The sequence below is a fragment of the Haliotis asinina genome, chromosome 2 (genome assembly GCF_037392515.1).
Source record: "Haliotis asinina isolate JCU_RB_2024 chromosome 2, JCU_Hal_asi_v2, whole genome shotgun sequence".
Taxonomy (NCBI): Eukaryota; Metazoa; Mollusca; class Gastropoda; order Lepetellida; family Haliotidae; genus Haliotis; species Haliotis asinina.
In genome coordinates this window covers 24,350,693-24,370,762 of record NC_090281.1, presented here as the reverse complement: position 1 = coordinate 24,370,762, position 20,070 = coordinate 24,350,693, and the positions used below count along the sequence as shown (strand labels likewise).

At 40.1% G+C, this 20,070-nt stretch overlaps 1 protein-coding gene and 2 pseudogenes across 1 annotated transcript in view; all 3 read right to left on the bottom strand.

Moving 5' to 3' along the window:
- LOC137273437 (uncharacterized) overlaps positions 1-20,070 on the bottom strand; it is a 270,044-nt gene that overhangs the window by 29,028 nt on the left and 220,946 nt on the right. The window lies entirely within an intron of this gene.
- Positions 906-4,265, bottom strand: LOC137272391 (uncharacterized; annotated as a pseudogene).
- LOC137271668 (uncharacterized) lies at positions 8,443-9,375 on the bottom strand (annotated as a pseudogene).

Here is a 20,070-nt window from a genome sequence, read left to right as displayed (position 1 = left end):
GTATGGCGGAAGAGGTGGAAAATTCCAAAAATGCAAAAATATCCATAGTTTGGTTTGCAGGATGGTCAATACTAAGCCTGTTGTCATTGCCTGATTATGTTATGCCAGATCTCAAAAGAACGAGAAAGGTACCTTTTTCAGACTAAAGTTGCAATAACATTCAAATGCCAAAAATGATGCTGTGGATATGCAGTTATATCAGTATAATACTGCATACCTATCGGATGGTTGATAAGGGCTAATCAATGTTAAAACAAACATTAAGCAGACGATGATGCTTAGTTTTGTTTACATCCGGCACAGCCGTTTTGTATTATAACCAAAAGGGAGCCGAAGAATAGACTAAGAATTACAGACGACACCATGATGCTTTGACTGAGGATATGGTTTGGGAATAGATACAATACTACAACCACCCTTTGATTTAGAGTGGAATAATTCTGATATTCATAGCAACAATTTTCAAAATATTTGTAATGTGGAACAAAACTAGAGACGATTTTGAGAGGAAGAGCAGATTTGGGAGACTATGCGATGGAATCTACTTCAGTTTCATAAAGGAAGATCCAGTTGTCCTCTGAACAAACTGAAGCTCTTTATTAAAATGTTATCCGCAGATTGATATGGGTTGTTGCGACCTCGACAGTGCAGACAGAAAGAGGAAGAATTCGGGTTTTCTTTCCTCTTCTACTTGTCATGTGACAATATAGCCCAAGGGGATTGGTCAAAAAGTTTCTATGGAGTCCATGATACCAGAGTCTTTTACCCTCAAACCCTATAACTGGTACTTGTACAAGGTATTGGGTTCACACTTAACAACATTCTAGCTAAATGGCACCGGTAATTTCTCGAGTTTGGACCAGTCAGTCCAGCGATCAACAAGGGACTGGGGCAAAAGGCGAAGATCAAGCCCAATCATTCTCGTCCACCACGCTGTGTTCAGCCTTGAACTTCACAGCTTCTTTGAGTGCTTCTTTTTTCTGGCGTTTAACTGTAGAATCTTCAGCCGGAGGTGGGGGTAGGACGGCTTTCATCTCCCTTTCTATCCTCTCTATCCGCTTTTGTACCTTTGTGTCAAACTCCAGCTGCTTCTGGGCAACTATCAACCCAATAGACACTGTGGCGTCCTGAGCTTGTCTTTTCAACTGGGTCATTTTTCGGGAGACGGCACGTTTTTTTGTTCTCTGCACCTAATGCAAGTAGCTCCCCAAGGCTGGCCACTTGATCCATCAAATGCTTCTCGGACACTTCAACATACATCTCTGCCAGATTGTTGACCATGTACGACAGCTTGTTGGCTTCAGATGCTTGTATATAGATCATGTCCCTCATCATATCGGACATCGAGTACTCCAGACGAAATTCTGCTCCTCGTTCAGCACCCTGGACGAAATTCTTCACATTTTCAGCCATACAGCATTTGATGATGTTTGAAATTGTCGTGAAAAATCTGACCAGCTTTCCCCACTGTGTTCGAACCTGTCCGAGAGCTTTAATACCCCTCTCCAGCAACTTTTTTATTTCATCAAAATTGGCCTTGTCAAGGTTTAAATGTGCAAGTTCTTCAATGACTGATGTCACATGGGCATTGGTTTCCTGCAGTGATTTGCTTTTGTTCTTGAATTCCTCCCTGATTGCCTGAAGCGAAGCAGCGTTTTGTTCTACCTTGAATCTACATTGCTCACTATATCTTGCTGAAGCTGAACTGGAACTATTCTGCTCTTTGGTGGACATCATGGGTGTTGGTTGCTGTACAGACTGTCCAAATGCATGTGTACAGAATGTCTCAAGTGCTTTCATTCTACCTTCAAGCCTAACAGCTATCATCCTCGCATCATTTTCTAGTGCATGTTCTTTGGTAAGTTGCTTGCCAGCAGTCTTCATTATCTTGATGAGCTGATACCCGTCATGTTTAATGTCCTTTACTCTTTGCTTACATACTCCCGAGTAGGATTTCAAAGCCTTAATGATATCCTGAAAGGTTGACTCGACCATCATGAGATGATCCAGTTCCGTTCGCTGCATAATCTGATCAAAATCTGTCACAAGCGTCTTTACACAGTGTGACAGTCCTGGGAGTTCCATCATTAGTAGAGCTTCCTTGTCTTCTTCTTTCTGCATACGTATTCCCTTGGACGATTCCTTTTTTGCAGACTTCCTTGTAACAGCATTGGTGACCGATTGGCAAACACCTAGGGTGCATTTAGCCAATCCTTCCACGAAGTCCATACCGATCATACTCCAACCAGATGGCATGGAGTCCATGGCCTTTTTGATATGATTCTTGCGCTTTTTTAAAATGACTACACAATTCATTGTATTCCTCTTCTGCTAGCTTCCTTCTTTCTTCTAATGACTGCAGCCTCAATGTCTTCACCTCATGATCCTTTTCCGCTTTAAGGAGTTTCTCAGAGTACTGACCTTCAGCAAATGTGCATGCTTTCTGGAGTTCTCCTATCAAAGCCATTACTGTGCAAAATCGTGTCTCCACTTCTTCAGCTCGTACAACGCAAGTGTCAGTAATTCGTTTAATGTTAGCCAAGTAATCGGGGACGAGTTTGCGCACTTCCATCTCTGATCCATTGACGATGAACTGAAAGAAAGAATGATGGTATATAGGACGTTAGACGTGTTAGTGAGACATTGTGTCATTGCAGCTGTTTCAGTTTCATAAAGACAAAGATCATTGTGATTGGGAGGGATTTACTGTGGGTCAGGGAGAATTTCTGTCTCGAGGACGAGAGAGACGGGGAGAGTGTTGTAGGGTGCAAGTAAGGGAGTTTTGAAAGGCTCTCATTAAGTTATGCTGTCCGTTCATGGTGCATGGCATTGTCTTCTGAATGACATGCATGTTCTCTCTGTGGGAGATATTCAGCATGTTTATCAGAAAGTCATGGATACAGGCGACACATCGTTCTTTGAAAGCAGAAGTGTCTACCAACATCAGTACTGCATTCATCCATATTCAGTTTCAAAATACCTTGACAGCGTTCTTGACGTGCTGGGGAATCTGCAGAGTGAGCAGTCGTATCTGATCCATGTTTTTGTTGGCCAGGTTGAAGGAATTCCATCCTTCATCAGCAACTTGCAGAATGCTGGTCCGCAGAGACTCTGGGTACTCGGTGTATTTGAATCTCTCTCTTGTCATACGTTCCGACACAAGAGACACGTCCTTGTTCAGAGTGACGAGAACCAGTTGTCCCAGGAGACATACAGATAGAGGGGCCGGGCACAGCATCTCCTGCCAGTTCATGTGAGGTCCGAGGACCAACGTCATGTCCTCCTGAAATCAAAAAAAGGTGCTAGTGACATTGGGCTTTGTCATCAGGATTTTGTGATGGTCCATGGTAATTACATTCAAGTAATATACTGGACAAAAAATAGTTAGGAATATGTACTATTTTTAATTTTTTAAATTATGATCTACTTACTCACTGACACACTGATAAAATATCAATCACAAAGATATCAATATCCCTAAGTTATTTTGTCCAATATACATGTATGTGTAGAGTACGTATTGTAATAAATGTATGGACCTGCAACCGGCGAAGATTATGTGACATCTGTGCTTGTCAGTATCTTATACAAAAATGTGGATGATTCTTCGAGCAGTACACTATTGTTTGGGGCAGTTATCCTTTGTTTACAATTTGTCGCTAGTCCGAGTGACGCTTTCGTCCAAAGGTAGGTACAGCTGCCAAAATAATACAACCCAAACCTATAAAAAAACAATACCACGATTTCAACCCATCAGACTACCACAAGATATCACAATTTTCAAGCACCCTTCCTCATACAACTGCTACCTCCTATAACGGGTGCCTGCCTTAATCTGCTATGTTCAAATTATACTATTCGTTACAAACCATCACCTTCCACATCAATATCCACTAACACCACATCCTCTGCAGTGCCAAAATTCTATACAAAATGGTTCCTCATCCCGCTAGTTTCCCTACATATACACCCAACACCGCCAACAACCTTTTCCGAATGCGACAATCTGAACACCCGAACCAGTACCTTCCAAATACCAATACATCAAAGAGCTAACACCTCATCTATGGCACAGTCTCCTCCCACTAGTTCCACTGCCTCTAAGATATGGCGACCCATTCACCAGCCCCCTAGTTGCCCCACCTCCCCGGCACCGCCAACTCAATAACGCTCCAGAATAAAAAAGAAAACTTTACCTTGACATCTTTCGGAGTCATCAGACCTTTCTCTGCCTTAGCAATCGTCTTCTTGCTGATTCCCGCCATGCTGTTTCACCTCAGGCACTACAAGTCCTTCATTACAATTTAAAGCAAATCAATATCTTATGCATTTAAATACTGTATTAAAAGAAATAATCAGTATCTTCAAAACGTCACAGGCTGGTATGTACACTTTCCTCTTTCCAATTCTGCGGTGAGTCTACAGCAACTACGTATTTGTGGCATTGACGTTGGGGCAGTCCTACCTATGCCATGTGCAAAATATTGCCATTTGTCAGATGTGAACTGCATTCCATATGTTCTGAGCACACCCTGATCTCCCTTTCCTCGAACAAGACTATGGTTTCATTCGTTGGATAAAAGCAGCATCTTCACTACAAGCCGGCTCTATGTATTCACACGAGAAAGAGGTGTTAGTGTAATACAACACAATGTTCTGTAGCTCTCTTCTGTAACTCAGGGGAGACGTGAACGTGGTTCCACCAAAATGAATCATGTACGAGCACCTGATGTCAGTTCTTCATGACATGTTCATGACAATCGGTGAAACCTTGAACTTAGAGAGTATTCTCTTTAGATGTATCATTATTATTTATCTTTGCAGTTTTCAAACTCTATCATTCGTTGCAAAGTGCGTGAAAGTATAACTGTATTTTAGAATTATTTGAAAACTCTTCACGTGAAGGCTGTGTGTTATAACACAGAATTTAAAACATAGTCTTCAGAAATATTAACACATTCAATATTTTGCATGTTCTGAAACACTCTTACACAAATACATTTGTCTCCTCAACACCCTAAAACATCCATCATTTTATGATTATCTGACTCGCAAATTCCTGGCGTATGGTTTACACAACTAAATGTATGTTTCTGCTTCCATTCACCACTCATCGTCATCATCATCGTCGTCATCACAAATGGCCTGAAATACAGGACTAGCAAGTACCCTTTTCCAGAGATCGGGTTGAGTAATGAACTCCTCTAAACTGTCAAACAAACTCTTAAGGGGGATCCCGATAACTGCTATGTCATTCATGATAGCGGTTGTGTCTCTTAGAACTTCTGCCCGTCCGGACACTTTACCCAGACGAGACATCACCTTCCTCAACGCCGTTTGGACTCGATGTTGTTTAGTAATATGTCTCCTGTACAAGGAAATATCATCCTCAGTATCTTCCATCTCTTCCTCCAGTCTGATCATTTTCCTTTTACGTCTCTCGATACTGCTCCGTGTTGTTTCACTTTCTTCCGTTATCTCGCTTAGAGTGTCTTCAGCACTAGATAATTCAGACTCAGCCAACTGAAGAAAACCTTCTGCAGCATCAACAGGTTGCTTGAATATTGCTTCAGTGGCTTTGCCGGCCACGTATCCGACTACAGGTACCCACCGCATCTTATCTGTCACGTACTCAACTTTCTTGTTCATCTCGTTGGCTGCCTCAACTTCAGATTTTGCCTTTTGTACATGTTCCTCATATCTGTCCACTTCTTTCTGGGCGCTTTCAACCTCTTCTTTCTGTTGCTCTAGTCTGCTGGACAAAGCCTCCACTGAAACCTCCAAGCCTGCCAGAGATTTCACAATTTCTTTGTATCTCTTTTGCATGCTGGATAACTCTGCTTCTTGCTCCCGACATTTTCTGGTTTGACGATGGATATGTTTTTCTAAGTCATTTTCAGCCTTTGAAAAAGCCGAAAAAGCCTTTTCTGTATACCGTTTATATTTGCTATCTCCTATCTCTAGAGATCTCATTAATCTATCAATGCGCTCGACACCAGTCTCGAACTGGGAAACGACCAGCGTGGGCAAAAGTCGCTCCGATCTTCCGAACGATGCAATCGCCATCTTCTGAAAATAGGTATGGACTGAGATGAGTTTGTAGTTGTAGTTTACCATCTTCTTGTCTACCATGCTAGGCTTTGAGGTTTCATGCACTCTGTACACAGGACAGTGTTATATCAGTATCAATTTGTTACAATGTGTTAAAAGGTGAATGTCTTCATGTGTTCTGATGATACTGTTAGCAAGTCTAATTCCAGGAATTTCACGAAAGCGTACACTAGAAACAGACATTATACAGTGTACCCATGTAGACGAATCGAACCCATTCCTTTCATGGTCGATTGCGTCACCAATGACGATAACGTCACCAGTTTCAATAGATAGATGGTTGATTTCGTTGTTATTTAGCCCTATGACGAGAGTTGTTACATACGCTATCGATCACTGGTGTGTCTGGTCCAGACTCGATCACAGAGGTAACGACATTACAGGGACGGTTCCAACACAATTATCGCGACGACACCAATCGTTCTATTTAAAATGTATTATTGCAAACATTCTTGGCAACAAATCTAGATTCTGTGTTTGTTTGTTTTTTAAAATCTAACCTCTCTTCATCCATACCCAGACCCGTGAAGATCCCGGGGTAGAATAGGCCTTCAGCAACCCGTGCTTGCCACACAAGGCGACTATGCTTGTCGTAAGAGGCGACTAACGGGATCGGGTGGTCAGGCTCGCTGACTTGGTTGGGACATGTCATCGGTTCCCAAATGCGCAGATCGATGCTCATGTTGTTGATCACTGGATTGTCTGGTCCAGACTCGATTATTTACAGACGGCCGCCATATAGCTAGAATATTGCTGAGTGCGGCGTAAAAATAAACTCTCTAATTCACTCATCCATACCCAAAGGACTACATTCTGTGTTTTGTTTAAACTCATCTTCATCCATTCATCCATATCCAATAGACTGCCGCGTAATTGCAATACACAATATAAACATGGGTTCATCCATCCAGTATCGTGACATTGCGGATACACTGAAACCTTACAGTCATGGGGTTAGTTGTTACCGTCTGTATTTTGGATGAACAATCAATCACAAGCCAATGAATTCTTGTCGGAAGTGACGTCAATTCAATACTTTCGCGCATGATCACTCGCAGATGTTTGTATTCCGATTTTGGGGCCACCGTTTACCTTCATACATTCAGCAAGGTTAAACGAAGTTGTGTTGGTGAATGAGAACACCATATTCCTGCCAGTGTGTGTGTGTGTGTGTGTGTGTGTGTGTGTGTGTGTGTGTGTGTGTGTGTGTTGCGCACTTGTAGAAATTTCCCCCATAGAGACTTTCACGTATGTGTGACATAAAGAATTCTACATATTTATAAGTCATTGATTGGTTCGGATTGGCGTGAAAACGGTATAGTGTACGGCACCTATTCTGATTATTGAGGTCATTGTGTTTATCACATACTCATTAGCTACAGATTATCAACTGTCAGAAGTGGCTGTCGTACACTACGTGTCATGCGACTGAATTGCGTATGCAAGATTCGATTATCTGAGGCGCCGCAATTCGCTGTAAGGAGTTGCCTCCCTTATGTATGTCAGAAACGGTAAAGGTCCCTTATCTCTGTGTAGCTGTGGGACGTTCTTTGCAGTTATGGTCTGATGCTATTGTGGTCATTGGTTATGGTCATTTCGTGTTTCGTGCGACTCATAACCAAAACTGAGCATATCACATGGTCAGCAATGTTCAGCCTTACATCATATTAGCGTACAACGTAGCAGTTTCGTAGGGAGAACCTCCTGAAACAATTTTCTGATAAAAAGCATCAGCCGTTTTCATGACAGAGTGACAGTTCTGATTTAAACATATTGTAGCTGTTCGAAGGTAAAAAATGTACTTGTCTAAAACGCTTTTAACTTTCTTCTTTGCTGAAAGAAATTGAACAGTAACATAAAATATTACCTTTGGTTGAGTTTGCCGCCATAGAATACCATTTGGATTGTTGAACGCAAGGATTCAAAACTTTTAATGACTTTTCTTCACAAAAATGAATATGCTCATACAGTCGATATTGTCAGCAATGCTCTGGTTGATTACCTAAACACATACGTTCTCTGTGGCATCCATTAAGCAGTCAATACGGGAGAAAAACATACACACAAAAAGTTCATTTCCTGCCTTGATTATCCTCAAAATATTTGAATATGTGGTTCTGAATGGCTAATCTTTGTCAACCGTCTGTGTCAGCGCTATACAGAGAAATAATTGAATCAGGCGGCTTATTTGTCAGTCTCAAAACATCCACTAGCGCGATCTACATGGATCTACACTCAGTAGATCTGAACTAAAACGTGCTCCAAACACTAAATCTACCTTAAATACCTAAATATTAATGCGGTGGAGAAATCAGTCTTCAAGGCATCATTTCACCAGTCGTCGTCACAAATGGCCAGAAATAGAGAACTACCAAGTACCCTTTTCCAGAGGTCGGGTTGGGTTATAAACTTCTCTAAACTGTCATACAAACTTTGAAGAGGAATTCCGATATCTGCTATATCATGCATGATTGCCTTTGCATCTTTCAGTACTCCTGCTGGTCCCGACATTTTCCCAAGTCGAATCATCACTTTCCTCAGTGCAGTGAGTGTTGTTTTGTTCGTGTATGCCATTCCTGTATGTAGAAATGTTCCTCTGGGTTTCCGTCATGTCTCCTTCAATGCTGAACTTTTCATTTCACGTCTTTTCATATCTCCTTCAGTACTTTCTAGCTCTTTTTCCATCTGACGAAGGGCGTCTGTAGCATTAGACAAACTCGACATGACAGAATCAAAGCAATATTTCGCATTTTCAACACATTGTTTGAGGACTGTTTCAGAAAGTCTCTCGACCGAAGATCCAATACCTTCTGTTGCCTCTCTTAACGCGCAAACCCCTTCTCCTACCATTCTGGCTTTTTCATACTCCTCTTCTGCCTTTCTTACGTCTCCGTAAGAATTGTCCACGTCCTTCTGAGCACTTCCAACCCTCCTTCTTTGTTCCATGAGTGTTTATGATAACGCCACCAACGAATCATTTAATCCTGCCAGAGATTTAACAATTTCGCTGTGCCTGTTCTGCATTCTCCATAGCTCTGCTTCCTCTTCCCTGCACCGTTTGGTCTGATGGTGGATATGTTCTTAAAAGTCACATTCAGCCTTAAAAAAACTCGCATATGCATTTTCGATAGAATGCTTAACATTGCAATCTCCACCCCGAAGTGCAGCCATTAGTTTATCAATAATCTCGAGACAAGTCTGGAAGTGGGACACAACCAAAACTCGCAAATTTTGCTGAGATCCTGCAAACGACGCCATCACCATATTGGAGGGGCGGCATGAATTTTCACTGGTGTTTATTGCAGTTTATAATGTGTTATTTCATAAGTGGACTTGTTTGATTCGTCACATGGCTAAAATTGTAAAGCCCATTTCTGATGTAGCACCATTGTCTAATGGTATGTAATGCCAAAGTGGTTTACAAGCATACTCTAAATGTTGAAAAACATGCAATTATTTTCATTTCATAGACCGTAATAGTACCCTAAGTTCCACAGTCGTCGACACCATACCGGTAAAAGACAACCAGTCACCTGGGGCTGTTATGTTAAAGTAGTTAAAGCGAGGATTGGGTTGAATAAACCCCACCAAACTAATCTTTTATATGCAAACCAACTTAATTCCTGCCATAATATGTCACACTCTACTAGCTGCTCTGTTTCAAGGAATCAAAGAGACGCACCATGTGATACTGGAATACTGTTTTAACCGCACACACACATGCACGTACGCACGTATGCATGTATATACGTACACACCTCCGCTAACCCTGTATCTCTTTCCTCACTCCCCCTCTCTCTCTCTGTCTCTCTCTCTGCCTCTCTCTCTCTCTCTCTCCTGACTGATTTCGCGATATAACATGGACACACCAAACTGTACATGATACAGTATAACGATTGCATGTGCGTGTGTGTGCGTGTGCGTGTGCATGAGCGTTATTCTGTGTGTGTTTTCAAGACATCCCATGAATAATAAATTTATTCACGAAAAGTTTATTTTTCAGCTTCTCTCAACAAACCATTTCCAATTGGAAAACGATTGGCATTCCATGATCAATACGTGCTGCTCGAGACAAGCAAATTATCATTAATACTTAAAACGTTGATTGTTTTACCAAAGTATCAATAAATATTGCAAAATTATTTCTTGTTTGGAGATGTGCTCTTCAATATCTGATGAAGTGCATTGTTACCATACGAGCTCACGGTAAATTTGTTAGTCACGTCTTTCTAAATTTACTTTGAGCATTAAAGCATTTGAATAAATCACTGTAAACTACGTTTATAACGAACACGCTTATAACGAACGGATCCAGAACAATGACACAGAACTCACTTCCATTGATTCTTTAGTTTGTCCTGCAGACCCTGAAACAAATATCCAAGAAAGCCTATGCAAGTCAAGAATATGTTGCGGACTAGTCTCTGGGATCCATTTCATTGTATTATATTTATACACATTTTTTTCTGTAAAAGGTAATGTCAGTTTATACATTCGTCACCACTCGCCCAGTTCCGGCATGACGCGTGTTGGTCACGACGAATGTGGTTGACTTGATCACGATGTGCAGACTTCATTTCATTTTCACGAGAGTTTCAATGGTCATGTGATAAAATTTCAAGACAAAGGGGTGTGTGTGTGTGTGTGTGTGTGTGTGTGTGTGCACCCCTGCACCCAACTCTGAATCCGCCTATGGCGAATGGCCTAGAATAATACTGTGTGTTGCAGTAGTTTTAACTGCACCCTGTCGTTCTAACCACCACTCTCCCCGGTATATTATATGAAATGGCTGGTCGCTAGACTGTCTACACTGCTAGATCTTCCTTAGAAGATCCACAATAATTTGGCAAGTTTATATGATCATATTTCTTCAGTATAATCACTGAAATATTACCAAATTTCCTTTATTTTATATTTATAAGACAATTTAACAACAAGGGGTATTTAAAACTAATTTGTCTTCAGTCTTTCATGAGTGAGGTTGAATCTCTGAGATCCGGGTTGTAATTTGACGTAAGTTGCCTATGTTTTAAGTTAAAGTGATTGCAAGGGTGGCCTAGCTTGTTATATATATGTTATATAGGGAATCTCCCTTTTACCAATGGTGATATATTTGATATCTCACGAGTGTGAGATTTTATCTGCGATCCAATATCATACTTAATTTGTCCTAGGGAAATTGAAGAAGAAATGCCACCTGTAACAGTTTCATTTCAAGACTTGCGCATAAATGCATCCAAGTAAACAAGAGTGATGAACGAATAAGTGATGAACAAATGAGTGATGACACCTTTATGCCTTATGAGCAAGCGCAAATGGTGTCCTCCCATTACGCAGATAGGCAGTTCGCAGACGCCTGAAAACATCATATTTACGGTTCAATCAAAATATTAGCTACTACCTGTTACCTATACAGTATAATAGAATAGGTCAAATAAAAACACGTTCGTCAAGAAAAAAACGGAGCTTTATTATTGGCAACAGGACAAGTTATGTATAAAAAAACTCCAATGATTTTAGCAAACTCAAAATTGAGTCACCAATACCTCTTATTCCACCAGCAGTTAGCTAAAACCCGGTTGCATCATTTAAGAATTACATACACGTGACAGAAAAGTGTGCACCTAAATATTATTCATATGCAATAAGGAAATGTGCACACAAGATGAAGATATAAGATGAATAAAGTCATATATGATGTGTTTAAAATAGATATGAAAATGATGCATTATGTCAATATGGCCATAGATGTGAGAACTGCTTTTCATTACTTAAATCAAAATAGTACACAAACACACCTCTCAGTGACTTACTTGTGCTTATATTCGATAGAAATTGATAGTAAAGACAATTTTGAGTAGAGAATTTAGATTATCATTTAATCACAACAAATTTGTATTTACACACAAACTTCTCAGTAAGGAGCCTGTTTCAGGTTCACCCGACTCTACTCACTAGACACTGGACTATTCCAGTATACCTGTAGGTGCTACCCTAATTGACCTCCTAGTTCAGGGTCTGACAATTGACTCAGTCAATGTCAGTTGGGCGATGACCAGGAAATTAGTGCTAACATTTATTGCTTTACACTCTGCAATGATCTCCTTCAAGCGATATCTCCTCTGAAAACCAGTACTGTGTGGTAAAGTAGTATAGAGCAATGTACATGGTGTCATTCAGGACACATCAAACTCTGCAACTACAAACAAACATCCGTAGATATATACATAAACATACGAGGCGGCAAATATTACTCGACAGTGAATGTCAAATGTACGTTATACGTGGGAAAGGAAATGTGAATACAGCTACGAAAGTAGAGGCTAGGTTTACGTTACAAATTGGTCGTTATAAATTGAACGATCTTGATTATGCTGTATCCATGCTTAATTTCGAATTACGGGGTCACTGATCATAGAATTACATATATATTCTGAATCATAAAAGCGTGTGTGTGTGTTATGTTTGTGTGTGGTGTGTATGTATATAATTTATGTATGTGGTGTCTGCGTGGCGTGTTGCGTTCTGTATGGATTGTATGTATGTGTGTAGTGTGTCTAATGTGTATGTGTGTGTTGTGAGTGGTGTGTGTATGTTGTGTATTTGTGTTGGGAATATGTATAGTGTGATGTGTGTGTCGTGAATGTATACATTTATGTGTGTGTTTTGTGTATATGTGTGTGGTGTGTATGTATATATGTATGGTGTGTATATGTGTGTGATGTCTTGTGGTGGTGTGTGTGGTTTGATACGTGTATATTTTGTGCAGGTTTTTTGGTGCGTATGGTGTTACGTATGCGCGTGTTGTGCATGTGCATTGTTTATATATGCGTGTGGTGCGTGTGTGTGTTCTGTGTATATTTGTGTGCGTGTTCAATGTATATGTGTGTGTTCTGTATATATGTGAGAGGAAAAGAAGGGGGGTCAGGAAGAGAAGGAGAGATAAACTAAGTTGAGGAGACAGCTAGACAGCGAGGATTTTTTTACAACGTTCAACCTAACAACCTAAGAGTACTTGTTAGAAACCAAATACACCACCTTGAGCCCTGATTTGTGACGATTATTGTGTCCGAGACAAAGTGTTTGACTGAACGCTTTGGAGTTTTATTGGATCTCACATCAAACCATTTCTTGAAGTGTGTTGTTTACTTTAAAAAGTCATATTTTATTTAGGGGTGTTGTGTAATCCCGTTGACCGGGGAAGGTTGTAGAGGGAAAATGACCTTGACCTCCATTTCTTCTTGGTATGTTTCACGCAGGCTGCCTGCATAACACACGCTGAGGCAACGGCTGAGGACAGTGCTGCTCGAGTAAGGGAGATAATCCCTCCCTAAACATGAGGCCGCGAACAAGTTTCACATACGATGTACAACATTGCAGTAACATCACGTGATGCTCAAGGCGACACCAGCTAATAGATCAATGTCGAGAAGTACATACTCAAACAATACCCACATTAGCAAAAGATCGTATGTTCCTCTAAACAGTCTACCTTTCTACAAACCTAACGAACTGGAAAGGATATTTACATCTAGAACTTAAGCCACAAAATATGACAAGGAGATTGGTAAAACCTGTGTAGATTAAACCACTTTCATTTTGTTAAATGAAATACACCAGCTGTATAACAACTGTTTGGACCAGACAATCCAGTGATTTACATCATCAGCATCGAATTGTGCAAGCACGTGCAAATTGTGCACTAATGTTAATAATCACCCTAATTTATCAAAAACTTTTCTTTATGTGTTGAAAAAAAGTCGTCCTTCCGCACTTATTGTCTACGCCTAGGTGTGGGTGTCTAATACTAGTATTATGGCTGAAGAGTTCGCTCTCGTCACAGGTACCACAGACACGTACGCCAGGCACGTTTCTGCATACAGAAATGCATACAGAAATGTACCCTAATTAAAGTCTCAATGCAGAAACGTACCAGGCATTTTACTACTTGTTTAATACGAACTCTAGAAGTTGGTGAATATAAAACATGAAAAATACAACTTTATGGATCAGTAGAGACCAAGGATACTATATACCATTGACTTATGAAGAACTGATCAAACCACAGACTATTTAAGTATTGTGTCTGTTTGTTGTTACTACTTAATCCGTTGTTTTAATTCCCTACTGGCCTCTCCCAATTAATGTACCACTTGTTGTCCTATTACATGCTGTTGTTAATGATTATCCGCTGTTTGTCACAACATACCATGCATATAAGCTTCTCACTGTTTGGTTGTATTCACATTTTAGCTTGACAACGATGTAAGAATCTACACCGAAACTTCGCTTAACGTAATAAACAACAAGTTATAATTAATCCATAAAGTTGTATGTTTCATTTTTGTATCAAGCAGATACCATAAACAGGCGGCGAGCTGTATTCCCCTAATCTGTGTAACAGCAGACTTGTGACGACAACGGCATCTTCGACAATATTAAGAAAACAAAACATCTTATAACAGTGCATTTTTTGCGACAGCTATAAAGTTTTCTTGCCTCAAAATGGCGCCCCCCAACAAGTCAGTACAAAATAACTACCATGCAAATACTGCTCTGCCCCAAAAGGCGGAAAATAATAACACAATAAACCGGTGCTAAACAAAAAAAATCAATCTCTCAAAAAAAAAATAAACAAAAAAAAAGTTTCGAAAATCAATAGTTTAGCGTTTATAAGGCAAGCTTACCTTAGTAGATCCTGACAATTAACCGGACCCCACACACAGTTACCTCCGCACACAAGAGCCAAGCGCGAAGAGGAGCCCAAGCGAGCAGTGACTTCCAGCATTCGATTTCCAGTGGCCTGGATTTCCGGGCCAAGAGCAGGGTTGGTAACAGACACTTGACACAAAATGGATGGTAGACGCCATACCGACTCCACTAAACCAGCTGTCACTGACACCGTGGGTTGTCAGATACACCTATTTGGAATTTATGACTTTGCAACTGGAGTACCGTGCACATTACCCTATGAACGGTATATGTATTTTTCCTTAACAAAAACAGCTGTCGGTGACACAATTGAGTATTAACTACACCTATTTCTATCTTATAGCATCATATAGAACTAGAGACCTTTATATGTTGATCTGTAGGCGACATATGCACGTTTTACAAAAACACAGCAATGAAAACAACTGTCAGCTTACAAGTACAAGAATCACAACAGAGCTATGGTACGTTAGACTAACAGCTAATGAAATGAACATAATTTACAGTAAGTGGGTGAGTTGTTTAACGCCACTTTTAGCAATTTTCCAGCATTATCATGGCGAGGACAACAAAACTGAGCTTCACACATTGTACCTCTGTACGGAATCGAATTCGGGCCTTCGGCGTGACGAGCGATCGCTTTAACCGCTGGGCTACCCCACCACCCCACATCCTTTACATAAAACATAACTTTTAAAATTAGATTATATATGCAATAAAAAGGAGCCCAGAGACTTTCATCATTTTCAAACTGCAGTAATCTAGACTTGCATGGGCTGCATTGGGTATATTTGTTTCAGGTTCTGTATGAGACATTATTGAACCATACGCATTCCTGAAACACAGACACGGCTTTCTTGACAAATGCGTCCTTAGACATACAGGAATCTCAACCACTATGTGTTGAGTAAGTTTTAATTCCTGTAGTGTATAAACAAAATGAACATGTTGTATCTATTTAAAACACGTGGCATATTAATTCACCGCCAGATTGATAAACACTATAAAGAGAAATGAAGTGCGTTGGTGTGACTTGAATCTCGCTCCCTAGATCCAGCTGTTTCGATCTTTGTTTTCTGCGAAAAGGTGTTTGTCCCTAGGTTATCACATCACTGTGTGATAACACCAATTATATCAAGGTGTTTGTCCCTAGCTTATCACAACACAGCGTGATAACACCAATTATATCATTGCATCTGGACGTCCCAGTTTTTGTTAAGTTTTTGCCCTTACTACATTTTTTTTGCCCTGACCACTTAATACATGATAGACTTGCACAAATCTCTAAGGTAACTGTTCAGAAAATTTATAAAAAAATATGTAAATAACAGATTGGGGTCCGCTTGCGAAGATTTTCCTCTTTCAAGGGTATGATTACTATCCATGGGAGAATCCTTATCCTACAATGAAACATGCGCATCTACTGAATTTCAACCGATTTGTCACGATGATGTTAGGATATTGTATTGTTAGGATACCATAAGATACAAACTGTACACCCAGTGTCTCCGAAAGGATTTCAAATGATCTTCCTTTCCTCTATATACGTTTGGCGGACGCTAAAGGACATCAGATATCAGTGTAATGTGCGTTCTGTTATTTACGTGAGATCACTGGCAAAGGAGCATCATCTTTTTCACTGTATCGAGTGAGTAATTATAAGTGAGTTTAGTTTTACGCCGCATTCAGCATTATTCCAGTTATATGGCGGCGGTCTGTAAATAATCGAGTCGGGACCAGACAATCCAGTGATCAACAACATGAGCATCGATTTGCGCTATTGGGAACCGATGACATGTGTCAACCAACAGCCTGATCACCCGATCCCGTTAGTCGCCTCTTACGACAAGCATAGTCGCCTTTTGTGGCAAGCATGGGTTGTCGAAGGCCTATTGTACCCCGGGATCTTCACGGGTCGTACAGTCAGGGTGGTTGTTAATCAGTGTATCGAGCTGTGATATACACTAGTATACACAAACTATGTTAATAAGTTATCTTGCCTATGGACCTGTGGATGGATGTTTAGAGATATCAAAGAAATCTAAAGTTATGTAACAACAGTATAAACATGGCTGGGTTACAACACGACAAATTCCAGTTTGACGGGATTAACCAAACTGGTAGCACTATTTAACTGAAAGCCATTTGTACCCAGTGGAAGTCGAGAAATCATGAGATCTCAGAATTGATATAAAGTAGAATTAAACAATGGGGGGAAAGAAACAGAAGCGTCCATAGTAGTATTCTCCCTTTCTCATGTAGTCAGAACGTGACCTTGTGTAACTATTTTAATCTCACCGATCTCCAGCAAAAGGACTTGTATTCCGTTCTAATATGAAAACCACTACTGTATATTGTATTTCAAGTTTAATGACATGAATTACGTTGTTCCAATTTTAGCAAAAACGTTTTCATTTTTTTTAAAATTTTAACTTCTGTTTCTGAGTAAATGCAGGTATCAATCACACAATGTAATTACATGAACAGAGAATGACAAAAAGACCAGAATTGGGAAAACATAACGACTCTCACTGACATTTCTGCAGCACATATGGTAATAATATGATAATATATAATAAGTAATATACCTGGATAAGTTTGCCAAACAATGCGTTAGTACTTTAAATAAACGCTTCATTATTAATTATTACTGATAAGTAGTTATGGGTCAAAACAAGGAGTGGTGCAGATTCGATAGGGAATTCAAGTCGATATCTTATGCCGAACACGCATGGCTCATTAAGAGAAAAAACACTTAAGGGTCTAGATTTTAGAAGCTGTCTTAACGCTAAGACAGTCGTAATTCATGATCAATGTTAATATATGGCACTTACAACTATCTTAGGGCTACGAAAACTTTGAAAATCTAGGCCCTGGTTTTGACGTCTACGTCTGACTGACTGACCTTGTCTGTACACTGTGCACATCTAGTCATGTGTTATGTGTGCGATTATTAAACAAACACGGACATGCACAGTCAACATTCAAATCACCGTGACTCAGACACTACTAAGGCTTGTGGAGATTTTGGAGGTTTGTTGAGGTTTTGGGAGGTTTCATGTTCTTTAGTTTTCGCATATCACTGCATTGTTTCCGCTATGTTTTTTTGTCTGAGTGCTAGAGGGAATTTTTAATCTACTTGTGTTGAGTAGGTATTAATTACTATAGCACACAAACAAAAAGAAGGTTGTCCCTATTTATAAAAACGGCGTCCAAACCATCATAATAAATACGGTGGGTCTGTCCCACTGTCTTACTATCTCGAACACCTCGAATCCCTGTCAAGGCTTTGTAATAAGGGTTGTATCTCAATGTGACATGCTATCCAATCTATAATTCACGTAATATTATCATTTCATGATAAGGAAAGATGAAGTGGCTTGGTGTGCCCGAGTCCTTAGCAATCACATTGCTATGCCTCTAAGATAATAATTATAATAGTTTAAATGAAAATTTCCAAAAAAAATATAAATACAGACTGATGTCCGCTTATGCAGACCTGCCTCTCCAAAGGATAGTTTGTGTGAGATATGTAATGAAAATTCAGAAGTTCGGAGCTCTATTCTCTAGGAACGACATTAAGGATACAGTGAGTCAGTGAGTTTAATTTTACGCTGCCTTTAGAAATATTGAGTGAATATCACAGCGGGGGACACCAGAAATGGGCTTCACACAATGTATCCTATGTGGGGAGTCGAACCCGGATCTTTGGTGTGAGGTGCCAGCGCTTCAACCAATAGGCTATACCACCGCCTCCATTAAGGATAAAAGGGTGCAGAGTCATAATTATGATACTTAGTCTAAGTGGGCTATCTATTTGAAACCTACCTACGTGGGCTATATATCAGGTTAACTGGTGCAACCGAAACAGTACATGCACACATACGAACGCATAACCGTGACAGTTAGCCCAGTTCCGCACAGGCAGTCAAGCAGCTAACGTGCATCAACCCCTATAGTACATCTAAACACGATATTTTCACTACAACAGGCAATCGATCATACACTTTATAAATACTGTAAAACATCTTTCCATACCGAAAGGAAATCTCAACAAGAGTAGAAGGCGAATGTACCAACTGTGTGATATGAAACAAGGAATATAAGAAAAATCGCGTGGTTATTGATGTTCTACAGCTTAAGGTACAACGCTGCCATGATTTCCTGGGAAACGGCGTCTCTGGGTTTTCCCACATCAGACAATTCTCGGGGAGTTCACTGGAAAACCAGCTATACATAGAACAGACGAACAGTCAAGGTTCTCGGCTCCACCAAATCTTTAGCGGCATTACAGATAGACTATCAGCTAGTCTCTGAAATGAACATATTATACTGAAAAAAACGTTCATAGTGAAAAAAAAATAATATAATGAAATGGAGCCCTGAGACTTTCTTCATTTCCTGAAGCTATGGAAATCTAGACTTGCAGGGGCTTTCCTGGATATTTATACTTCAGGGTCTGTACGACAGACTACATTACAGATTGAATATTTATAAGTAAATGAGCATGTTTTGAGTCGGGTTTAGCTGTATTCTGGAGTAACAACTGATCTCTGAAATGAACATATTTTGCAGATAAAAAATCATAATGAATGAACTATAATGAAGAGGAGCCCTGAGACTTTCTTAATTTTCAGAAGCTGTGGAAATCTAGACTTGCCGCATTTTCTAGACTTGTGTGGGCTTACTTGGGTATATTTGCTTCAGGGTCAGAATGACAGGCAATACCTTCAGAATCGAGTACCAAACATCCATAATTGTGGGAATCGAACCGGATCATCGGCGTGTTGAACGAACGCTTAAACCTCTAAGCCATTATATCTATATAATGAACATATACAGATATCATCAGGCATGTACGTGCAATACAAGGTGAAGCAGAATTTGCAAAGAAATGTACTAATTCCTTGACAATCAGATAACACATTAAACAAGGCTTATTTTGTTGAAATCTCGTATTCTTGTAAACTCTATTGTCTTGTAGATTGGTAGGGGAGACTCGTCATGTCTTGATATTCATCTGTAGTGACAGCTTGTAGATCGATGCTCACGATGGTGACCATAGCTTTTCGCGAGTGAGTTTAGTTTTACGCCGCACTCAGCAATATTCCAGCTATATGGCGACAGTCTCTAAATAATGGAATCTGGACCAGACAACCCAGGGATCAACAACATGAACATCGATCTGCACAACTGGGAACCGATGATATGTGTCAACCAAGTAAGCGAGGCTGACCACGCGATCCC